This window comes from Kogia breviceps, chromosome 2 (genome assembly GCF_026419965.1).
Source record: "Kogia breviceps isolate mKogBre1 chromosome 2, mKogBre1 haplotype 1, whole genome shotgun sequence".
Lineage (NCBI taxonomy): Eukaryota > Metazoa > Chordata > Mammalia > Artiodactyla > Physeteridae > Kogia > Kogia breviceps.
In genome coordinates, this window is record NC_081311.1 from 88,184,107 (window position 1) to 88,208,407 (window position 24,301).

Sequence of the window (24,301 nt, forward strand, 5' to 3'; positions counted from 1 at the left end):
TTCAATTGTATCCATACTACCTATTGGATCTTCAATTACTAATAGAGGGGGTTTTTAAGTCTCCAGCTAGAATAATGAATTTCTCTTTCTTCTGTTGTTCTTTCTTTTTTTTTTTTTTGCCTCATATATTTTGACCCTGTTTTTAGGTGCATGCACATTAATGATTATTATGTTTTCTTGAAGAATTTACCTCTTTATCATTATTTAACATCCTCTATATTCCTGATAAATTTTCCTAGCTCTGTGGTCAACTTTGCCTGAAATTAAGATAGATACTTTAGTTTTCTTTTGATTAGTGTTAACATGGTATACCTTTCCCCATGATTTTACTCGTTTTTCTTTTTTATTATGATAAAATATACATAACATAAAACTTACAGTTCTAACAATTTTAAGTGTACAATTCAGTGGCATTACATGCACTCACATTATGTTGCAACTGGTGCAACCATCACCATCATCCATCTACAAAACGTTTTTCATCTTCCCATACTGAAACTCTGTATCCATTAAATAATAACTCCCCATTTCCCCCTCACCCAAGCCCCTGAAAACAACAATTCTATTTTTATCTCTATGAAATTTTTTACTCTGTGTGTTTCATATAAGTGGAACCATACAGTATTTGCCCTCTTCTGGCTGGCTTATTTAACATAGATAATGTCTTTAAGGTTCATCCATGTTATAACATGTAGCAGAATTTCCTTTCTTTTTAAGGCTGAATATACCAGGTTTTATTTATCCATTGATGGACACTTGAGTTTCTTCTCTTTTATGACTATTGTGAATAATGCTGCTATGATACAGATATACAAATATCTGTTTGAGTCCCTGCTTTCAATTTTTTTCAGATATATACCCACAAGTGGAATTGCTGGATCATATGGTTATGGTAATTCTAGGTTTAATTTTCAGAGTAACAGTCATACTATTTTCTATAGCAGCTGCAGCATTTTATATTTCTACCAACAATGCAGAAATGTTCCAATTTCTCCACAACCTTGCCAACACTCATTATGTTCTCTTTATTAATAATAGCCCTCCTGCTGGATATGAAGTAGTATATCATTGTGGTTTTTATTTGCCTTTCCCTAATGGCTAATGGTGTTGCACCTTTTTTAAGGTGCTAATTTGCCAGCTGTATGACTTTTTGGAGAAATGTCTATTCAAGTTATTTTGCCCATTTTTAAGTGGGTTTGCTTATTTTGTTGTTGAATTGTATGAGTTCTTTATGTATTCTGGAAATTAATACTTTGTGAGCTGTATGATTTGCGAATGTGTTCTCCCATTCCATGGGTTGCTTTTTCACTCTGTTGATAAGACTATGATGCAAAAACTTTTTAATTTTGACAAAAGTCCAGTTTATCTATTTTTGTTACCTATGCTTTGGTGTCATATGCAAGGACTGATTGCCAAATCCAATGTCATGCAGCTTTTCCCCTATGCTTTTTTTCTAAAAATTTTTATAGTTTTTTACCTCCTACATTTAGGTCTTTGATCTGTGTTGAGTTAATCTTTGTATATGATGTAAGGGAAGGTTCCAACTTCATTCTTTTATGCGTGGATATTCAGCTTCCCAGTACCATTTGTTGAATAGACTGTCCTTTATTGCCACCCTTGTCAAAAATCATTTGATCATATACACGAGAGTTTATTTCTGGGCTCTCTATTCTATCCTGTTGGTCTATATGTCTGTCTTTATGCCAGTGACAAACTGTTTTGATTACTGTAGATTTGTAATAAGTTTTGAAATAAGAAATGTGAGACTTCCTACTTTATTCTTCTTTTCCAAGATTGTTTTGGCTACTTGGAGCTCCTTGAGACTCCATTTGAATTTTAAGATGGGTTTCTCTATTTTGGCAAAAAATATGTCATTGGGATTTTGATAGGGATTGCTTTGAATCTGTGGATCATTTTAGGTAGCATTGTCATCTTAGCAGTATTGAGTATTCCAATGTATGAACATGAAATGCCTTTCCCTTTATTGGTGTCTTCTTTAATTTCTTTCAGCAATGTTAGGTAGTTTTCAATGTATAGGTCTGTCACCCCCTTTGTTAAGTTTATTCCTAAGTATTTTATACTTTTTCTTGCTACTGTAAATAGAAATTTCTTAATTTCCTTCTGTATTTTTCATTGTTAGTGTATAGAAATGTAAGTGAATTTTCTATGTTGTTTTTTGTATCCCACAAAATTGGTTTTTGGTGGGGTTTTTTTGCTGAATTGCTAATTCATTTATTAGCTTTGACAGTTTTTTGTATGTGTTACATGGAATCTTTTCGTGTATATTTGGAATATAAGGTCATGTCACCTGCAAACAAAGATAATTTTATTCCTCCCTTTTCAATTTGGATGCCTTTTATTTATTCTTCTTGCCTATTTGCTCTTGTGAGGACTTCCATGACTATGTTGAATAGAAATGGAGAAAGTGGGAATCCTTATTTTGTTCCTATTTGGGGGGAAAGGCTTTCAATCTTTGACAACTGAGTATGATGTTAGCTATGGATATTTCATATATGGCCTTTATCATATTGAGGAAGTTGCCTTCTATTCCTGTTTTTTGGGGAGTGTGTTTTATTAAGAAAGAGTATTGACTTTTGTCAAATATTTTTTCTTCATCAGATGAGATGATCGTGTTTGGTTTTTTTGTTGTTGTTGATTTGTTTGTTTTTCCCTTCATTCTAGTAATTGATTTTACTAAATCAATTTTCACATGTTGAGGCATTATTACATTCTGGGGAAAAATCATTTGGTCATGATACTTTTCAATATGCTGCTGAATTCAATTAGCTAGTGTTTTATTGAAGGTTTTTGCATCAACATTCATAAGGGATATTGGTCTGTAGTTTTCTTGTCTGGTGTTAGTGTCAGGGTGATACAGGCTTCAAAGAATAAGTTGGGAATTATTCCCTCCCCTTCAATATTTTGGAAAGTTTGAAAATGAGTGATGTTAATTCTTCTTGAAATATTTGGTAGTATTTACCAGTTACGCCATTTAGTCCTGGGCTTTTCTTTGTCCTTGAGGTTTTTGACTACTGATTCAATTTCTTTACTAGTTATAGATTTATTCAGATTTTTTATTTATTCATGATTCAATTTCAGTGGATTGTGTGTTTCTAGAAATTCATCTATTTCATTTAGGTTAAACAATATGTTGGTATACAAATGTTTATAGTATTCTTTTTATTTCTGTAACATCTTTAGTATTGTTGTTGCTTTTTTTTTTTTTTTTTTTTGTGGTACGCGGGCCTCTCACTGTTGTGGCCTCTCCCATTGCAGAGCCCAGGCTCTGGACGTGCAGGATCAGCAGCCATGGCTCATGGGCCCAGCCGCTTCGCGGCATATGGGATCGTCCTGGACCAGGGCATGAACCCGCGTCCCCTGCATCAGCAGGCGGGCTCTCAACCACTGCGCCACCAGGGAAGCCCCTCTGTAACAGTTTTTGATTTAAGGTCTAATTTGTTTGATTTAGTATAGCCACTTTAGCCCTCTTTTGGTTAGTATTTTCATGGAATATGTTTTTCAATCCTTTTGCCTTCAACCTATTTGTGTCTTTATATCTAAAGTAAGTCTTTTGTAGACATCATACAATTGGATCACCAAGGTTTTTTTAAAAAACCAATTCTGCCATTCGATGCCTTTTGATTGGAAAGTTTAAGCCATTTACATTTAAAGTCATCACTGATAAGAAAGGATTTACTCTGCCATTTTGCTATTTATTTTTTGTATATCATATAACCTTTTTTATTCCTCATTTCCTCGATTACTGTCTTTTTATTGAAGTTGCTTTTTATTGAAGTGTAGTTGATTCACAACATTGTGTTAGTTTCAGGTGTACATCAAAATGATTCAGTTACATATATATTTCTCAGATTATTTTCCATTACAGGTTATTACAAGATATGAATATAGTTCCCTGTGCTGTACAGTAAATTCTTGTTGCTTATCTCTTTTATGTATAGTAGTTTTTAACTGTTAATCCCATACTACTAATTTATCCCTCCCCACTTCCTTTCCACTTTGGTAACCATAAATTTGTTTTCTTTGTCTTTTTTTCAATATGTAATATCCTTTATTAAATTGTATAAATTGTCTTACAGCTTGGTATAAGAATAATGGCTGATATTAATTATAAAACTCCTCCTTACACACAAAAGAACACTACATTTGAATTATCTTTTTCTAACCAGAGTAGTCTTGTCTTGATACAAATAATTCATGTTCATCCTGAAACTTGAAACAAGTTGATTACATGCCACACTTTTTTATCTTGTCAATTTAGAAAAAAAAGTCATATTCAATATTTACAGATTTAACCTAGTTCACAGAATATACAAATGTTATGTGTGATAAAATCCCACAAATTAGATCTAATTTTATAGATTTTTCCTGATTTACCTTAAATTTAAAGTATCTCTACCACATACATTTTAACAGTTATTTTTAAATAGCAATTTTATTTTTTGCATGTGTGTTGTTTCTGGGTAAGAAGATGTTAAGTTGTCCTGCAATTGTGATATGGCAAGCTACTTAAATTCTCTTCTCTACATTCCATGCACACACTCTAAGTAGAGATAAATATGATGGTGCTAGAAAGAATAATGACACCATTAAATAGTGAGTTGCATTTATTCTTTACTGATTATGGATACTTTCCTTACTAGCCATATACATTAAAAGAAAATTGTGAACCAGTAAAATAAACTAGACAAACAGAAATACTGCATGATATCACTTATATGTGGGATCTTACCCAAAAAAAGTCTAACTCATAGAAACACAGAATAGAATGGTGGTTTCCAGGGTTGGAATGTGGAGGAAATAGGAAGGTCTGCTGGACCCAAAGGGAAGTTCATGAGTAATTTGTGAACCACACTCGTGGTTCTGTTGACCGTTCACACTGCTTCCCCAGAGTCCAAACAACACACACTGATTTGCTGCTGATTACAATTTATTCTTTCTTTCTGCCCACCCCTCTGCATCTCTTGCCATGTTACCAGCCCACCCAACACTATCTCAGGTTCGTGGCTGCTTCACAGAGGCACACAGTTCCACTGGTTCCAGTCATAGGGCATGGGGATATGATGCAGATTGTGACTAATTTTCTGTACGATTTTGTTGGCTCTGTATGGTTATATAGGGGAAAGCCAAGTTTGTCCAGAGCCTGGATGTGGACAAACAACAGATGGGAGACAAGACCGTGGCCCTGGTACTCAGGCAGGGTGGCCTCCATCCACACCTCTCCTGTATGATCCATCAGGGACCAGGACACAGGGGTCCCCTCAGGCCCCAGCAGACAGAAGTTGGGGAAGGTCCAAGTACAGCATTTGATCAATCTCTGGCTACTCTCATTGCTGCCATCAAAATGCCATAATTTATTCACCAAGGCAGCATAGGTAGGATCCAGGGATGAGAGTTTAAACATATCTTGGTCAATGGCTTTGGGTCTGCCATAGCCAAGAGGTAAGTTCTTTGTCTCTGGCAGGGAAGGAAGCAGTTTCCTCACTGTCTCAGGCATCACATAGAGAATGCGTTGTGTTTGCTTGACCTTAACAAATTTAGTGGTTACAAGATTCTGTATCACCTCATCCAGACTATACTGTGAACTTTGGATCTGCAAAGTATTTCCAATTGATGACCTCTGATGTGCTAAGGGATTCTTGACAGTTGTTGAGATCCTTAGAATAGATTTGGTAGGTGTTGGTATAATGATCAAAGTCATCTGCCACTTCCTACTCCTGAGGGTGGATAACCATAGTATTAAAATCAGGCCACTTGTCCACCCGGGCCTTTAGCTTGAAGGGGTTTCCCTGGTCCATATGGACAGTCCCATAAACCTTTAAGGACACAGGGAGGTTCTTTCTCAAGGATTTCTCTAACATCTGCAGCAGTTGTGGGCCTTGTAAGTGGAACATCTTGGCAGGTACCTTAATTTTGGTACCCAGTTTTGGTTTCCCAACTCTCTGGTCACTGTGTTCAGGTCTTCTCCTCTTCAGCTCAACACTTCAGGAGCACTGGTTCTTTGGGATGAGCAGGTAGAATCCTACTATATGAAACCTGTCATCTCCCAAATGTTGATTCCTTGCTCCAGCTACCAAGCACTAAGGCAGCCAGTGCAACTTTGGGGAATTTTGAAGGGCAGATCCTCAGGACAAGTGGTCTTGGCAGCTTCTATGGCGTTACCCAAAAATCCCCCAACCAGTGGTGGGTGTGGGGCAGCTGACCACAAGCAGCAAGGCCCCTGTCTGTCTCACCAAATTTTGTTACCAAGTCCAAGCTTGTAGTGCTTACAGCACAATAGGCCAATAAATTGAAAGACGAGTTGTTGGACGAGGAATAGCAGCTATTCAGAAAGCCAGCAGACAGAAAAGATGGTGGATTTGGTCCCAAAGAACCATCTTCTGTAAATTTGTTTTCTATGTCTGTGAGTCTGTTTCTGTTTTGTATATAGATTCATTTATATTATTTTTTAGAGTATACATATAAGTGATATAGTGTTTATCTTTGTCTGACTTACTTCAGTTATTATGATATGCTCTAGGTCCATCCATATTGTTGCAAATGACAATATTTCATTCTTTCTTATGGCCGAGCAGTATTCCATTGTATATATAAACTACTTTTTCTTAAACCAATCATTTGTTGATGGCACTTGGGTTGATCCCATGTCTTGGTTATTGTAAATAGTGTTGCTATGAACATTTGGGTGCGTGTATATTTTTGGACTAGAGTTTTCATCTTTTCAGGATATATGCCCAGGAGTGGGATTTCTGGATTATATGGTAGTTCTACTTTTAATTTTTAAAGGAACCTCTATACTGTTTTCCATAGTGGCTGCACCAATTTACATTCCCATCAACAGTGTAGGAGGGTTCTTTTTCTCCACACCCCCTCCAGCATTTATTATTTGTAGACTGATGATAGGCATTCTGACCAGTGTGAAATGATACCTCATTTTGGTTTTTATTTGCATTTCTCTAATAAATAGTAATATTGAGCATATTTTCATGTACCTCTTGCCATCTGTATGTCTTCTTTAGAGAAATGTCTATTTAGGTCTTCTGCCCATTTTTTGATTGGGTTGTTTGTTTTTTTGATATTGAGCTCCATGAGCTGTTTGGATATTTTGGATATTAACCCCTTGTTGGTTGCATCATTTACCAATATTTGTCTCCCATTCCATAAGTTGTCTTTTTGTTTTATTCATAGTTTTCTTTACTGTGCAAAAGTTTTCTAGTTTGGTTAGGTCCCATTTGTTTATTTTTGCTTTTATTTCTTTTGCCTTAGGAGACTGATCTAAGAAAATATTGCTGCAATTTATGTCTGAGACACAAGAGGGAAGGGATATGGGGATATATGTATATGTATAGCAGATTCACTTTGTTATACAGCAGCAACTAACACAACAATGTAAAGCAATTATACTCCAATAAAGATGTTTTAAAAAAAGTATGTCTGAGAATGTTTTGCCTATGTCTTCTTCTAGGAGTTTTATGGTGTCACGTTTCATATTTAGGTCTTTAAATCATTTTGAGTTTATTTTTGTGCATAGTGTGAGGAAGTGTTCTGATTTCATTGATTTACATGTAGCTGTCCACCTTTCCCAACAGCACTTGCTGAAGTGACTGTCTTTTCTTTGTTGTATATTCCTGCCTCCTTTGTCATAGATTCTTTGACCGTAGGTGTGTGGGTTTACTTCTGGTTTACTTCTCTATTCTATTCTATTGATCTGAATGTCTGTTTTTGTGCCAATACCATGCTGTTTTGGCTACTGTAGCTTTGTAGTATTGTCTGAAGTCTTCGGAGGGTTATGCCTCCAGCTTTGTTCTTATTCCTCACAATGGCTTTGGAAATTCTGGGTATTTTGTAGTTCCATATAAATTTTAGGATTATTTGTTCTAGTTCTGTGAAAAAAATGTCATGGGTATTTTGATAGGGATCACATTAAATCTGTAGATTTGGGTAATATGGCCATTTTAACAATATTAATTCTTCCCATCCAAGAGCATGGGATATCTTTCCATTTCTTTGAATCATTTTCAATTTCCTTTATCAATGTTTTATAGTTTTTAGCATATGGGTATTTCACCTCCTTGGTTAAGTTTATTCTGAGGTATTTTTTTGACATGATATTAAATGGAATTTTTTGTTTTAAATTTTCTCTTTCTGATATTTCATTGTTAGAGTAAAGTAATGCAAGAGATTTCTGTATATTAATCTTGTATCCTGTTATCTGGCTGAATTCATCTATTAGTCCTGATTGTTTTTGTGTGGAGTCTTTAGGGTTCTCTATGTAGAGTGTCTTGTCATCAGCAAATAGTGACAGTTTTACCTCTTCCCTTACAATTTGGATACATTTTCTGTCTTTTTGTTCTCTGATTGCTGTGGCTAGAACTTCCAGTACTATGTTGAATAGAAGTGTTCAAAGTGGGCATCTTTTTCTTTTTTCCTGAATTCAGTGGAATGACTTTCACCTTTTCACTGTTGAGTATTATTTTGACTGTGGGTTTGTCATAAATGGCTTTTTCATGTTGAGATATGTTCCCACTTTATTCATTTTCCTGAGAGTTTTTATCATGAGTGGATGTTGTTTGCTTTGTCTGCATCTATTGAGATAATTATATGGGTTTTGCCTTTTCTTTTGTTAATACAGTGTATCACATTGATTGATTTGCATATGTTGAACCATCCTTGTGACCCTGGAATGAATCCAACTTGCTCATAGTGTATGATCTTTTTTATGTATTGTTGCATTCAGTTTGCTAATGCTTTTTGGGAATTTTTGCATCTATATTCATCAAAGATATTGGCCTGTAGTTTTCTTTTTGGGCAGCGTCTTTGTCTGGCTTTGGTATCAGGGTGCTTGTGGCTTCATAGAATGACTTTGGGAGTGTTCCCTCTGCTTCAATCTTTTGGAAGAGTTTGAGAAGGACTGGTATAATTTCTTTGTATGCTTGGCAGAATTCCCCAGTGAAGCCATCTGGTCCTGAACTTTTGTTCGTAGGGAGTTTTTTTTTTTTTTTTTTTAAGTGATTCTATTTCACTTCTAGTGATCACTCTATTCAAATTATCTGTTTCTTATCGACTCAGTTTTGGCAGGCTATATGTTTTCATATAGCCTGATGATAGGCATTCTGACCAGTCTGAAATGATACCTCATTTCTTCTAAGTTGTCCAATTTGTAGGCGTATAATTGTTATTTCTCCTCCATCATTTCTTATTTTGTTTATTTGAGTCATCTCTCTTTTCTTATTGGTGAGCCTGGCCAGAGGTTTGTTGACTTTGTTTATCCTTTCAAAGAACCAGCTCTTGATTTTATTGATTTTTATATTGTTTTTTTAATCTCTATTTTATTTATTTTCTCTCTGATGTTTACTATTTCCTTCCTTCTGCTGACTTTAGGCTTTGTTTGTTCTTCTTTTTCTAATTCTTTTAGGTGGTGGGTTAAGTTATTTATTTGAGTTTTTCTTGTTTATTAAGGAAGGCCTGTATCACTAGGAACTTCCTCTAAGGACTGGTTTTGCTGAATCCCATAGATTTTGTAAGGCTGTGTTTTCATTGTCATTTGTTTAGAGGTATTTTCTGATTTCCTCTTTGATTTCATCACTGACCCATTGATTTTTTAGTAGCTGTTGTTTAGTCCCCATGTGATCATTTTTTGCCCATTTTTCTTTCTAGTTTCATATCATTGTGGTCAGAAAAGATGCTTGAAATAATTTCTATACTCTTAAATTTGTTGAGGCTTGTTTTGTGGTCTATCCTAGAGAATGTTCCATATGCATTTGAAAAAAATGTCTATTCTGGATTTTTTTGGATGTAGTATCGTGAAGATATCAAGTACAACTGGTCTGTTTTGTCACTTAGGATCTCTGTTGCACTATTGACTTTCTGTCTGGAAGATCTGTCCATTGATGTCAAGGGAGTGTTAAAGACTCCTGCTATTTTTGTATTCTTGTTAATTTCTCCCTCTATGTCTGTTAGTATTTGTTTTATGTACTTAGGTTCTTCTGTATTGGGTGCATATATGTTAATGAGTGTAATATTCTCTTCTTGTATTGATTCATTTATCATTATATAGTATCCTTCTTTGTCTTTCTTTATGGACTTTTTTTTTTTTAAAGTTTGTCTGATATGAGTATTGCTACCCCTGCTTTCTTGTCATTTCCATTTGCATGAAACATCTTTTTCCATCCCCTCACTTTCAATTTATGAGTGTCTTTTGCCCAGAAGTGAGTCTCTTGTAGGCAGCATATTGTAGGTTCTTGTTTTTTTCTCCAATCTGCCACTCTATGTCTTTTGATTGGAGCATTTAACCCATTGATATTTAAGGTAACTATTGAAAAGTATGTATTTATTGCATTTTTAAGCCTTGTTTTCTGGTTGATTTTGTAGTTCTTTGTTCACTTCTTTTGTTTTTCCTTATGTGGTTTGATGGTTTTTCCATTGTAGTGTGCTTGGGTTCTTTTCTTTTTGTGTGTGAATCTATTGTACGTTTTTTATTGGTGGTTATGATGGAGTTCAAGTATGTTGAGCCATCACTATATCTGCTTGCTTTAAACTGATAGCCATTCAAGTTCAAACACATTCTGAAAGATCTACATTTTTATCCTCCCTTCCCCACATTTTGTGATTTTGATGCCCTGTTTTACACCTTCATGCTTACCCTTTTACTGTTCATTGTACTTATAATCGTTTTTATAATTTTTTTGATTTTTTAAAATCTATGTACTGGCTTATTTGAGTGATCTACCATGCTTTTATATAGTTGCGTTTCCTACTGTGATTTTCTCTTTCCTACAGATTCTTCTTTTTTATTTAGAGAAGACCTTGCAACATTTCTTTTAGGTTAAGTTTAGTATTTCCATATTCTTTCAGTTTTTGCTTGTTTGAGAAATTCTGGATAGAATATCCTAGGTTGCAGGTTTTTCCCTTTCAGGACTTAGAATATATCATGCCACTCCCTTCTGGCCTGCAAAGTTTCTGTAGAGAAACCAGCTGATAGCCTCATGGAGGTTCGATTGTAACTGACTGTTTTTCTCTTGCTACCTTTAGAATCTTATCTTTAACTTTGGACACTGTAACTGTGATGTATCTTGGTGTGGGTCTGTTTGCGTTCATCTTGTTTGGAGCCCTCTGTGTTTCCTGTATCTGTATATCTGTTTTCTTCTTTAGGCTTGGGAAATTTTCAGCCAAAGATTCTTCAAATACATTTTCAATCCCTTTCTCTCTCTCTCTCTCTCTCTCTCTCTCTCTCTCTCTCTCTCTCTCTCTCTCTCTCTCTCTCTCTCTCTCTCTCTGTTTTCTTGAACCTCTATGAGTAGGTTGGTACACTTTATATTATTCCATAGATCTTGCATGTTGCTTTCATTTCTTTTCTTTTGTCTTTCTGTCCACTGTTCTGATTGGTTGATTTCCATTATTCTATCTGTCATTCAATTACTCGTCTTCTGCATTATTCACTCTGCTCTTCATTGTTTCTAGGTTGGTTTTATCTCAGCAATTGAGTTGTCTAATTTTGATTGGTTTCTCTTTATAGTTTCTTGTTACAGTGATCTGCATTTCTATCAATAATCTTTCTTAATTCTTTTAACATTTTGAATACCTCCTTTCTGAATCTAGTAGACTGGTGAGGTCTTTTCATTATTTTTTTTCAGGGTTTTTCTCTTATTATTTTAATTGGGAGTAGTAGTTCCTCTGCTTTTTTTATTTTACTTAACTTTCTCTGTTGTTATGAAATTAGTCTACCTTGTGTAGGCTGTGCAAGTCCAATATTTTTGGTGCAAAGGTTGTTTATGTTTGTTTTGGATGCTAGTCACAACTTTCCTCAGAGTGTGCTGGCCATTATCGCTTTGACTGAGGGTGTGATTGGTATCGTGACTGTAGACTGCACTGGATGTTGGGTGGGGCCTCCTCTTTGCTTCATGACTTTCACAGCCCTGTTGGGGGTAGGGGCTGTTCCCCAGTTGTTGGAGTAGAAGCCCTGAGGGTCAGGTTCCATAAGGCTCCATTGCCCTTAAGCATGTGCTTTGTCCTTAACAAGGTTAGCATTGAAGCAAGTGAGGCCCGCAAGTGTGGTCACAGCAAACCTATGCTCTGTGGGTACAGGCATCCATGGTTCTGCCCAGAAGCAGCCCAAGGTCATGTCCCTTTCTTCGTTGTGTTCATCCCAGACCTAGTGGTAGGCTGGTGTTGGCGGCCAGGGCATTGTGGCTGCAGAAATTGATGTGATTGTGCTGCTGCTTGGAACCTGGCTGCCTCTGGGGGAGGGCTCTCATAGGACCTGTCTGCCTCAGATCTGACTCCAAGCTGCAGTGTGGGGTGAACGGAACTGGAGCCCTCTGCCAGTAAACGAAACACTCTGTACTCCTCCCCAGGGGCTATCTGCCAGAGATGTGATATTCTGTGAAGCCACCTGCCACCTGGTATCGGTGCCAACAAATTTTGCTGCTGCTAGTCCTGCCCCTGGACCTTCCCCCAACATGATAATGGGCTCCAGTGTCATTCCTACCCAGACATGCATGCCCTCACAAAGTCTGCAACTACTGAAGCCAGGACCCCACCATGCACACACTGTTAATGGGCTCCAGTTGTAGACCTGGGCCAAGATGAGCCCATGGTGACAATGGGCTCTGAGGTTCCACCCAGACCACACCCCAGGCCCTAGGGCTGTCTCTGCACAGCTAGACTGAGTCCACTTCCAGGGCCCATCTGCCTGAGTTTCAGCACCTAGCCACTGTGCATATTAGCAGCCCTGCCTGACTCATGTTTCAGGCTGGGAAGTGCAGCGGGGTGGCAGCCATCATCACTGGTCTCTCTCTGTCCTGATTGCTAGTAAACCAGCATGCAGGCATTCTTTGTGAGAAGAGTCCAGGCTCCTCCAGCCCTCTTTCTGTCCCAGTGCACCTCCCAGTATGCAGGGGTCTTCGCAGGGCAAGAGCCTGCCCATGCAGACCCTCCCTCCTTCACAGGTTCTTCCCAGGGACACAGGTCCCATCCTGATGCGTTTTTTTTTTTGGTCCTACCCAGTCATGTGAGGATCTTTCTTGTAGCTTTGGTTATATAAGAGATCCTCTGCCAGTTTCCAGTTGGTTTTCTGTGAGAATTTTTCCACACGTAGATGTATTTTTGATGTGGGGAGAGGTGAGTTCCACGTCCTCCTTCTCCACCATCTTGATCCAATCTTTTTTGCTTTTTTATAGTGACACAGTTTTATTCCCTTATTTCTGATTATGGCTATTCTATGGACATTTTCTGTATGGTAAAATGGAGATTACATATAATATCCTAGTTATTACAAACTAATTTGAATTGACTCTAGTAGTGCTTCATCTACCCTCTTTATGTTTTGATGTCAAAAATTACATACTTATAGATTGTGTGCCCAATAACAGAGATTTATAATTATTTTTTATGCTTTTTCTCTTAAATCCTATGTAAAATTAATATTCAAGTTACAAAGCAGGATTGCAATAACACTGGCTATTACTTTTGCCCATGTTACATTTGCTGTGTATTTGCCTAAGTATGACTTGGAGTCAGTATCTAGTGTCCTCTCATTTTATCCTGAAGCCCTCCCTTTATCATTTCTTAGGGTAGGTCTAGCAATACTGCAACCCCTCAACTTTTGTTTATATGGAAATGCCTTAATTTCTCCCTTATTTTTGAAGGACAGTTTTGCCATATATAGAATTATTGGGTTTTAGTATTTTTTCTTTCAGCACCTTAAATATATCATTTCACTGCCTCTGGTCCAAGATCTCTGACTACAGGTGGCTGATGATCTTACAGGGAATCTCTGTACGTGATAAAGCACTTTTCCCTTACTGCTTTCAATATTCTCTCTTTGGCTTTGAACAATTTAATTACAATGTATGTTGGTGTGGGTCTCTTTGAGTTTATTTTACTTGGAGTTCACTGAGCTTTTAAGATTTATAGACTCAAGTTTTAGCCATTATTTCTTCAAATAATTTTTTCTGCTCCTTTCTCAGTGTACTCTTTTTCTGGGACTCTGAAAATGTGTATGTGGGCCACTTGATGGTGTCTCACAAATTCCTTAGGTTTTTTTCACTTTTCTTCATTCTTTTTCCTCTGTGTTCTTAAGACTCAATAATTTCAAATAACCTGTCTTCGTGTTCACTGATTCTTTCTTCTGCCTATTCAACTCTGCTGTTGAACTTTTCTAGTGAATTTTCATTTCAATTGTACTTTTCAGCTCTGGAATTTTGTTTGGTTCCTTTTTGGAATTTCGATCTCTTTATTGACATTCTCATTTTGTTCATATACTGTTTTCTTTGTTTCTTTTAGTTCTTTGTCTATGTTTTCCCTTATCTCTTATAGATATTTAAGACTGTCGTTTTAAAGTCTTTGTCTAGTAAGACTGATGACTGGGCTTTCTCAGGGATGATTTCTTTCAATCTGTTTTATTCCTTTGAATGAGCTGCATTTTCCAGTTTCTATGTATATCTTCTGATTTTTGCCAAACTTGAGCCTTTGGTTATTATTATGTAGTAACTCTGGAAATCAGATTTCTGCCTTTCCCCATGATTTGCTGTTATTGCAGTTGTTGTTTTTATTGAAGGCGATAGTAGTCCATTTGTTTTGAGACTCTTCCAAACTACTTTTAAATGCTATGTGTGCTTGTGTGTACTCACTGAAGTCTCTGTTCTTTTAGCTCATGTTCATTTACTGTTTTGAAACATATTTCCTTGAATGCCAAGAGTTGAGATAGACAAACAAACAAAACCATCAAAAATAAAAACAAAAAAGAAAGAACAACCACCCCTGTAGTCTTTACAGACTGGCCCTTCGCTGGTGCAATCCTTCACCAATTAGCTAGACTTGTTCTGAGCCTAGAGATTAGATCCAGGTAAATATTTAAGGTCTTCTCAGGTCTTTTTCTGAGCATGCATCTTGCCTGGGCATGCATGGCTTTCTCAGTTCTCCCTCTATCTACAGTTGCTTTTGCATTTCCTCATTTCCCAAAGCACCTCACCCCAACTTCTCCTCCCAGCCTTAGATAGTCTACTGTATGTCTCCACCCAAATCTCTTGCCCTAGGCATCTTTGAATTTTTAGTCCACTTGTCGTATTTAATAGCAGTGCCTGCCACTTTTCCCACTTGCATTCTGAGTTATGCAAGACAGGGATGAACAAGTAAATCTTTCAGGTATCCTCCAGGCAGGTTATAACAGACAATAATTTGCAAATAAGATCTGTTCTGCTCCCTCCAGTTCAAGTGGAGGAATTGGGAACTGGGCTGCAGCTGCTCAAGACCAAGAGTACCACTAAAGTAGACTGGGAGAGGGGTAAGGGTAAGTAAAAACACCACAAAACTTTCCTACAATTTTGAAGATGTGTTTTTCTTGTTTGGGAATTTGCTTGATTGCTGCAGACTCTTGATTGCTTTTCAAAGCATATACAAAGTTGGTTCAGACAGCTTCTTGTTGCCTTTTTTAAATATATAACTTTGTCAGGGAACAAGAGCTTGGAGCTTTCTAGTCTGGTATCACTCATCTGGAACGTGATTTGAAAATCATAAAATGCTCTGATTTTCATTGTCACTAATTCTCTGTTTATGCTGTTTCCTTCTTGGGCTCTGTTTTCCCTCTACATCTTATAATTGTCTTTGGGGGCTCCTCCATCATCCCTCCTCTATTCTTACTCTGCACACAAAGCCTAGATTATCTCATTCACATAGCTTTATGTACATATTGATGGTTCCCAAAGCAGTCTCCAGCTCATATTTCACTCTTTACATCTGTCAGCGTACTGGATACTTTTACTAAGATATTCCATGGACAAGTCAATTTCAATCCCATTTATATCCCTCCCAACTCCCAAATCTACTTCTGGACAGCCTCATAACTCATCTTGTCTCCAGTCTTGCGCCACTCTAATTGCATCCCCATGTGGAACCCAGAGGTTCTTTCCTTGTTGTCTTTAGGACCCAGATACCTTAGCATGACAATCAAGGCTGTTTTGATTTGACTTAATTCTCTCTTAGCACTCTTCTCCTTCCCTGTAACTCCCATTATTTAGCTTTACCAAACTACATATTCTTCCAAACTTTATCATAATGTATTGCCTCTGTCTGAAATGTCTACTTTTTCTCTGGCTAAGAGTTAGTTCAGCTTTTCACATTGGGAAGCCTTTCCTGATGTGCTCTTATCCCACTGGCATATCATCATTGTTTATTTACTCTGCTGTCTTACCTACCACTCTGTAGTCTCCTTGATTGGAAGAGCCCTTTCACTTGACACTGCCTGGCAAGAAATAGGAGCAATAAGTGAATGCCTACTGAGTGGCTGAAGGATACATGTACTACTTGTGAATTAAAATGCCAACGCTTATAGAGCATTTTCTGAGTGGCTGACTGTGTGCTTGGTGCTTTACATCTATTATCTTTTCTTTTTTTAAGAGATAAGTATTATTAGCTTCCCTTTACAGATGTGGAAACTAAGTCTATGAGAGTTAAAGTCACTTACCTGAGGTCTGTTGCCCAGCAACAAGGGGTGAAGGAGGGACTTGGACTCAACTCAGAATGATCCCAAAGCCTGTGTCCTTTCAGTGTCAGCATTCTTTCTATCAAAGCAAAATTTCAGTGGTTCTTATGTATATATGCATTTTATCAGTCGTTTTTAGATATGTGTGAATATATCACTTGTGTGTGTTGGAGCAGGGAATTATTATGTATTTGGTAGAATAAAATAAATCAGAGTCTAAATACAATGATTCCTAATTTAGGGGCATTTAGTGCCAAAGTAGGATTATGAGGATGCACTCATTGGTGAGGATATAGTGCAAAAAATGTGCAGGCTCTAACTTGCACAAAATTAGTGACCTCAGGCTTCCACAGACCTGTGTAGAAGTGGCACTTCCTGGGGAGGATTTGGGGGTGTGGGAGGGGGGAGGGCGAACATTCTTGGATGGGGCCCAGCTCGAATATGTACTTAGATCAGAAAACCATTAGCTGGAAAGTGGACATGGAATGTGCTTTTAATTTCATTTCACCAAGCTGTCAGTTTTCTATATGTTTATAGATTCCAGACAGGCATTGACCTACTTAATTATGCTGCCTTCTCAGAGGGGCCTTCCCTGAATACCTTGCATAAAATAGTAGCCAGCTCTCTCCACCCCACCCCATCGCACCCAACTAAACCTTGGAATTCCTCATCTTCTTTACCCCTTTTTGTCTTCTCCATAGTACTCACTACAACCTGAGATGTATTTATTTGTATATTGCTTATCTCTCCCATTAGAATATCGATTCTATCAGGTTGGGGATTTTGATTTTTTTTTTTTTTTTTTTTTACCTCAATATCCCCAGGTCCTGAAACAGTGCCAGGCACTAAATCTTTGTGAAAGGGATACTTTGGTTTTGGTTGAGCCTTGTCTGAGTATTAACCACATGCTGGGTGCTATGAAGACCTTGAGAGGAAGCTGTGACATTCTTGCTCTAAGGAAATTAACTGAAGAACTGGAACTGGTCAGAAACTTAGATTTAATTTTACCATCCTCATAAGATGATATAAGGGGTGTCAAAAATTTCCTTTTAAGAGTGAGATTATAGGGCTTCCCTGGTGGCGCAGTGGTTGAGAGTCTGCTTGCCGATGCAGAGGACATGGGTTCGTGCCCCAGTCTGGGAAGATCCCACGTGCCGTGGAGCGGCTGGGCCCGTGAGCCATGGCCGCTGAGCCTGTGCGTCCGGGGCCTGTGCTCCGCAACGGGAGAGGCCACAACAGTGAGAGCCGCAAAAAAAAAAAAAAAAAAAAAAGTGAGATTATAAATATTTTAGGCCTGTGGGCAACAATAGGTCTCTGTCACATATTCAACATCCTTTCTAAAAAATAACCTTTAAAATATATTTTAAAAAATTCTTATATTCAGACTGAATAAAAACAGATCATGTGCTGGATTTGGCCCAAGGCCACAGTTTGCTGACCCCTGAGATAGTAAATTAGCCTGTTACTGTTTCATGGAGGCTGGAAGAAGACATGAGACTCCTGGGTCAGAGACAAGGAGCTTTATTACTCATGGCTCAGCAAGCAGCAACAGCATCATGTCTGTTCCAGTTGTTTCTGCCCCCCACTCAAGTCCTGTGAGGTCAGTGCAGAGGGCCCAAGTGGATGTTATGCAAGCAGTGGATTTGTGTCACAGCTGAGGGACACTGAGCTTAGACAATCACTTCCTTTATAGCAAGCCTGCTTTTTGTCCTGGAAGAAGATATTACTTCATCCCTCAAGGTTGCTCACTGAAAACACAACCCTGAGAAATGAGTAGAGATGGAGTTGCATTCTTGGCTTACCCAGTAAGTATGTGTAGGGATACTCAGGGCCCATGGTGGATTGCTTCTCTCAATAGTATTTTCATTCTTTTGTATGTTCAGTTGGATTGACTAGAATTTAGTACATGCCAGGAAATATAAATGGGGCTAATGATACAAAAAGAAATGAAACATGGTCCCCATTCTCAGGAAGCTCACAGGCTGTTAATAACTATTATATGAGGTGTTCACAGTGGAAATGTAAACGTTGCTCTGGAAGTACAAATAGGTGCATGGTAACTTTCTGGGTATTTGGGGAACACAGAAGAGAGGACGTAGCTTTTGAATTGGTCATGAGAAGATGCCAGAATGAGGCAGTGTAGGAGTTTTTCTGATAGAGCATCCAGTTCGGTCAAAGGCACAGAGGTGTGTTGAGCAATGCTGACTAGATGGGTGTAACTGAAGTATAGTATGTATGGGAGAGGTTGATGGGGAGTGAGGTAGGGAGAGAAGGAATGAGGGAGGAAACTAGCATTTCCCAAGAGTCTGTCACTTAGATACATTAACTTTTCTACTCCTCAGAGCCTGTCAGATAAGTTATTGAGCACATACTGTGTGCAGAGCTTTTGGGGCTTTAAATACACTAGCTCATTTATCCCTCGTAACTCCCTGTGCAACCTTTTGCAGATGAGAAACCTGAGACTTAACTAACTTGCTCAAGATCACAGCTGGTGGCACATCTGGAATTTGAATCTGGGTTGGCCTGGTCCCACAGCCTGTGCTCTTTAGTACAACCTTCGTTTCCCTCAGAAACCTTGGACGATTACTTCAAGCAACAGTGAAACATTGTGGAACTAGGATTTGCACCCGTGTTCACCTGCCTGCAAAACTATTCCTGCTTTCCCAGATTTTTTTCAACATAATTGAAGGAGCTGACTCACAATAGAAGGCAGTACCTTGAATTGTAAATATGAAAGATGACCAGGAACAGTGACAGACATGTAAAGGAAATCCCCTAACCCTCTCTTCCATTTGTATTAGCTGTCCTCAGCTCCTTCCAAGAAAATGTGGATATTTTTCAAATAGTGAGGAGGCGACACAACGTAGCAGTCAAGAACACAGGCTTTATAATATGAGCAGTTTGGTTTGAATCCTAGCTTCACTAAATAGCAGTGCAAAATTCAGCAACTTGCTTACTTTCTCCAATTCTCGTTTTCCTCCTTTGAGAAATGAGTTGTGAAGATTAAATAAGATATTATTTGTAAAACACTAAACACAGAGCTTGACACAATGGACTGCATAGGAGGATATTGAAATTGTCAAAAATTAGGACAAGATTAGCATTGGGGAGAGCTGTCAGTGAGTCAGAAACCAAAATCTTGAAGGGATGAGGGGGTGTTATCCCTGGGTCAATGTATGGCTACAATAAACATGGTCATGGGAGGCACAGTCAAAATAGATGATATTCGAGGCTAAATGACTTAAGACATTGGGCTTCTGCCTTTGCTGGTGGGAGTTCATAAAACAAAGAGACTACAGTTGTGTGCAAACTGTCTTTGGAGGCATCCTCTTCTTGCCCAAGGCTTTTGATATTTTGAATGTTACAGAGATTCTGAGGAGGGAGAGGAAAATGTGGCCAGAATCTCTCTCAACTTGGAGGTGGCCCTCGAGTGTAGGCGAATTGAAGATAAGGACAGATGGTGATGCAGAGTGCAGATGCCAGGGGCTCCACAGGCTCAGTGTGCTTGATGGGGAATGTCCAGTTGGGGCGCGTGTGCTGGAGGAGAGCCACCTGGGCCCCAAGGGGATGGTTGGAGTCCAAGGCTGAGCGGGCTGAGAAAAGAAAGTCCCCACTTCTCTGGTGTGTCTGTGTGGCTGGTACACAGGCAGAATTCACAAGAGTCAAGAGCAGCTGGGGTGCGGGGGTCAAAAATGCCAGTATGAGCTGGATATAGAGAATAGCCAGTGGGAAGGAGAGCTCACTGCCCAAGACAGAGAGGAGATCATTCGAGTTGAAACAGGCAGAGGTGGCTAGTGGCTGGGCCAGGCGTCGGGAAGAGAGAGTCCTCTCCTGATCCTCTGTCCTGCTTCCTTCCCTCAGGCCTGAAGTCCAAAACGCTGGCCCTGCTCCCTGACGCTTCCGACTCTAAAGCAAAATGCCAGAAACTAGTGCAGTCAAGGCCATGGTGACTTCCCAAAGGTGCTCTGGGGGGGCACCGGGAGAGCAATTGCCCTGATTTCTCAGCCACACCTTGTGGAACAGCTCCTCCTCTATCCTTGTTACTGGCCAGGTCCCCTGGGCTGGGGGTCTTCCATGGGGACCGACATCCTGTCTAGGATTTTTGCTTTTCTTCGGTTTTGCTTTGTTTTTATTTCAATTTCTTTGGGGCTTTCTTTGAAACACTTGGGCTTCCCCTTTCAGCCCAAGGTTTCATTAGCTCACTGCCCCTCATCCAGAGCTCCTGGTGAAGCTCGTCTTACTCCCCCTCCATCTCTGACCCTAAGAGCTGTGCTCCAGGATCACTGAGAAATTGAGATCTTTCAGGAGCATATCTGTCTTCCCTATAAGATTTGAGTAAGATTTCAGAATTGAATTCATTGAATGAGATTTCAGAAATCTTATTCGTCTTTGCATTATCAATGCCTAGAACATAAAACGCAGTCAGTATGTATTTGCTGAACTGAAATGAGGTAGAAACCATACGGGGTTTAAGGAGAGGCATGTGGGACCTGGGGGAACTCCCTGTGTTTTCTAAGGAGGCTTCTCCTTTCCTGCTGATACTGAGCACGTTCAGGGCAGCCGGCGCTCCCTGATTGATGAAGGTGCCCTGATGTCTTCAGGGACACCGGAGCTCCCTCCCCATTTCTCTGGAGTGCTAGACTAGTGTGGTAGGCAGTCATGATGCCATCAAACAAAATGTTTTTCAGGAAAAGAAAGTGTAACTCAAGGATATATGGATTTCTCAAGTGCCTCTTTTCCACCTCTCCACACTGAAAATACTGTATTCTCTTATTTACAGCACTTTTCTAAATTTCCCGCGTGGGTGTTGACTCAGTTGTTCAAACCTGGGGAAACCAGAGTCAACTGCAGAACCCCCTGGCCCTGACCCGGTCACAGAGCTGGTGGCAGGGCCCACCTGTGTCCGTGGCGGCGGGGCGCAGGGCAGGGAGAGGCTGTGTGGAATGACCGCAGGTATTTGGGGCTCTCTCTCTGATGGTCTAACAGCAGTGGGCAGGGCTGTTTTCCAAGAGGTCTTAGGAAATCAATCTCCTAGTCATCTGCAGGCAGAGGCTTGGTTCTGTCCTAAACTGTGTGGCCTCGGGTGAATTGCTTAGCCTCCTGAGCCTTAGTCTCCTCATCTGTAAATATGGAATAATAGTGTATATTTCTGGGGTACTTCTGAGAATTAAATGAACTAATTCATGTAAAGTCTGTAGAATAATGGAGAGCTCACAGTAAGTGCTCAACAGATGTTGACTATTATCATCACCGTCATCATCATTATTTCTCCTCATACTGACATAAAACAATTTTATTTTATGTTGTGGAGGCAAAAAGTGGTATGGAAATTCTGAAAAGAATATAACGGTTTCACCAAGTAATTTAGAAAGGCTTGTCGAAGGAGGCAAGAACATGAAGAAATATAAGTAGTGGCATATGAGTAGACAGAAGAGCATTCAGAGAAACTCAATTTAATTTAGTTTAATGGTTAAAGAGTACAGATTCTGGAACCAGATGCAATTGTAAGATTACTAATTTTGCCATTTACTAGCTGTATAATGTCATGTGTGTTACTCAAATTCACTCTGCCTCAGTGTATTCCTTTGTAAAATGGGCATGATGATAATATCTATGTCAGAAGCAGTGATTATGATTAAAAGCACTTGAAAGGACTCAATAGTGTTAGCTGAGATCATTAATAGTGTGCCTACTATGTGGTGTCCGACATACTTTTTGATACTTTGGGGACTAAAAGGCAGGTCACAATATCTGTTCTGCGCTGTTCGTTGTGCGTTGGAAAAAGTAAAACATTTAGAGAGAGATAACGGGTAACCATAACACAAAGCAGTGTCTGAAAGTGCCCCAAGTGGCAGAAGAATTTGAGAAATATTGTTGATGTGGTACTCTTTTTCTAGGACCAGCAGGGAGTGGCTGGGCGGGGGGCCCTTGAACGCTGCTGCTTCCCATAGAACAGCCTCTCATTGCAGGTTGAGGACTGTCCCCAGGAACTGCCCTAACCAGGAAAAGGTTTGGCCTCTCCAAGCTCCCTTCAGTTTCCTAACCAGTAACATGAGGACAAAATCCACTACCTCACAGCACTCTAGGAGAGAACTCAGTGGGGTGCCGTATTTGAAAGTACATACTTTGAAAAGTTAAACGAAGTGGTTTACAAGTTTTTGATACTGTTACTAATCCATTTAACACTTCTACCTCTCTCCCCAGCACTGGCATCACTTCCGCTTAACCTGTATCTGGGCTGCCTTTGTTGTGCACCCCATTACAGTCTCATCCCCCCTCACTGGAGCAGCTCTGAGCTTGAGGTGTTTCCTACATTGAGCCTTTGAGGGTGTGCTAACATATGTACCTCTGCATATGGTCTTCTCTGAGGGGCAGGCTTATCCAAGGTTCATGGGAAATTTAGAAAGAATTACATCACCTAGAGTGATAGGAAGCTGAACAGGAAGCAACGGACAAAGGAACTTTATTTTTTGAGCCTGGTATATTCCTTACTACACACACACACATTTTTCTTCTTTTATTGTGTAATTTAAGATATCCCAAACCACGTAAGACATGTGTACAGTTTCTAAAATATAGTTATGAAGCAGACACCCATGTAATCACCACATGGGCCAAGAAACAGGGCCTTGCTGTCACTCCAGAAGCCCCTGTAAGCTCCTCCCCAGTCTATTGTGATTGGATGTTTAATTTTATAATTTAAAGCTTCTTTTTTAAAGAAGCTTTTCTATCTGCATCTATTGGTGTGATCATATGATTTTTCTCTTTTAATGTTATGTTACATTCCATTAATTGTTTTTCTCATATTTAGCCAACCTTGCCTTCTTGGTATTAACCCACTTGGTCATTATGGATTTTTTTTCTTACTATATTGCTGGATTTGGTATGATGATACTTTGGTTTACATTTCTGCATCTTTGTTCATATATGAAATTGGTCAGTAATTTTTCATTCTCATTAATGTTTTTGCAGGATTTTGAGATCAGTAATGTATTAACCTTATAAAATGAATTGACAAGTGTTACCTTTTTAAAAAAGCTTCTGAAATAGACTGTCTAAAATTTTGATTACTTATCCCTTGAATATCTGGTAAAAATTGCTAAGGAAGTTTCCTTTGTGGGGAAAATAATTAGTACTGATTCAATTCCTTCAATGGTCATTGAGGTATTCACAATTTCTATTTCTTTTTGAGTCACTTTTGGTAGATTATTTTTTTCTATGTAGATATACAGTGTGTCCAGCATCCTGTGTTGAAAAGGCTATCCTTTTCCCAATGAGTTAGCTTGGCACCAACAAAATGGTCTATTTGTGGGTCCATATGATTTAATCCTTTGTCTCTATTTGGTTCCATCAATCTAGTATCCTTATACCAATATCACGCTGTCTTGATTACTGTAGCTTTAGTCTTGAAAGTCTTGAAATCAGGCCGTGTAGTACCCCAATTTTGTTCTTTTTCAAGACTTTTTAGCTATTCTAGGAAATTTGCATTTCTGTATAAATTTTAGAATCACATTACAATTTCTACAAAAAGCCTGCTAGAATTCTGAATGGGATTACACTGACTACAGATCAGTTTGGAGAAAACTGATATCTTAACAATATTGAGTCTAGTTTTATTAAATTATATTTTTCTGAGAATTTTTCCATTTCATCTAACTGTTCAAATTAATTTGCTTTTTTTCATAAAACATTATTAATATCATTAAGGTCTGCAATATGTGTGACGACAGCCTCCTTTTCATTCTTCATATTTGTTATGTGTATCTTCACTTTTCCTTGACCAAACTTATCAGAGGTTTGTGA

At 38.8% G+C, this 24,301-nt stretch overlaps 1 protein-coding gene and 1 pseudogene across 3 annotated transcripts in view; one reads left to right on the forward strand and one right to left on the reverse strand.

Moving 5' to 3' along the window:
* ARHGEF4 (Rho guanine nucleotide exchange factor 4) overlaps positions 1-24,301 on the forward strand; it is a 244,565-nt gene that overhangs the window by 40,991 nt on the left and 179,273 nt on the right. The window lies entirely within an intron of this gene.
* On the reverse strand, positions 5,031-5,912 carry LOC131750203 (glycine N-phenylacetyltransferase pseudogene; annotated as a pseudogene).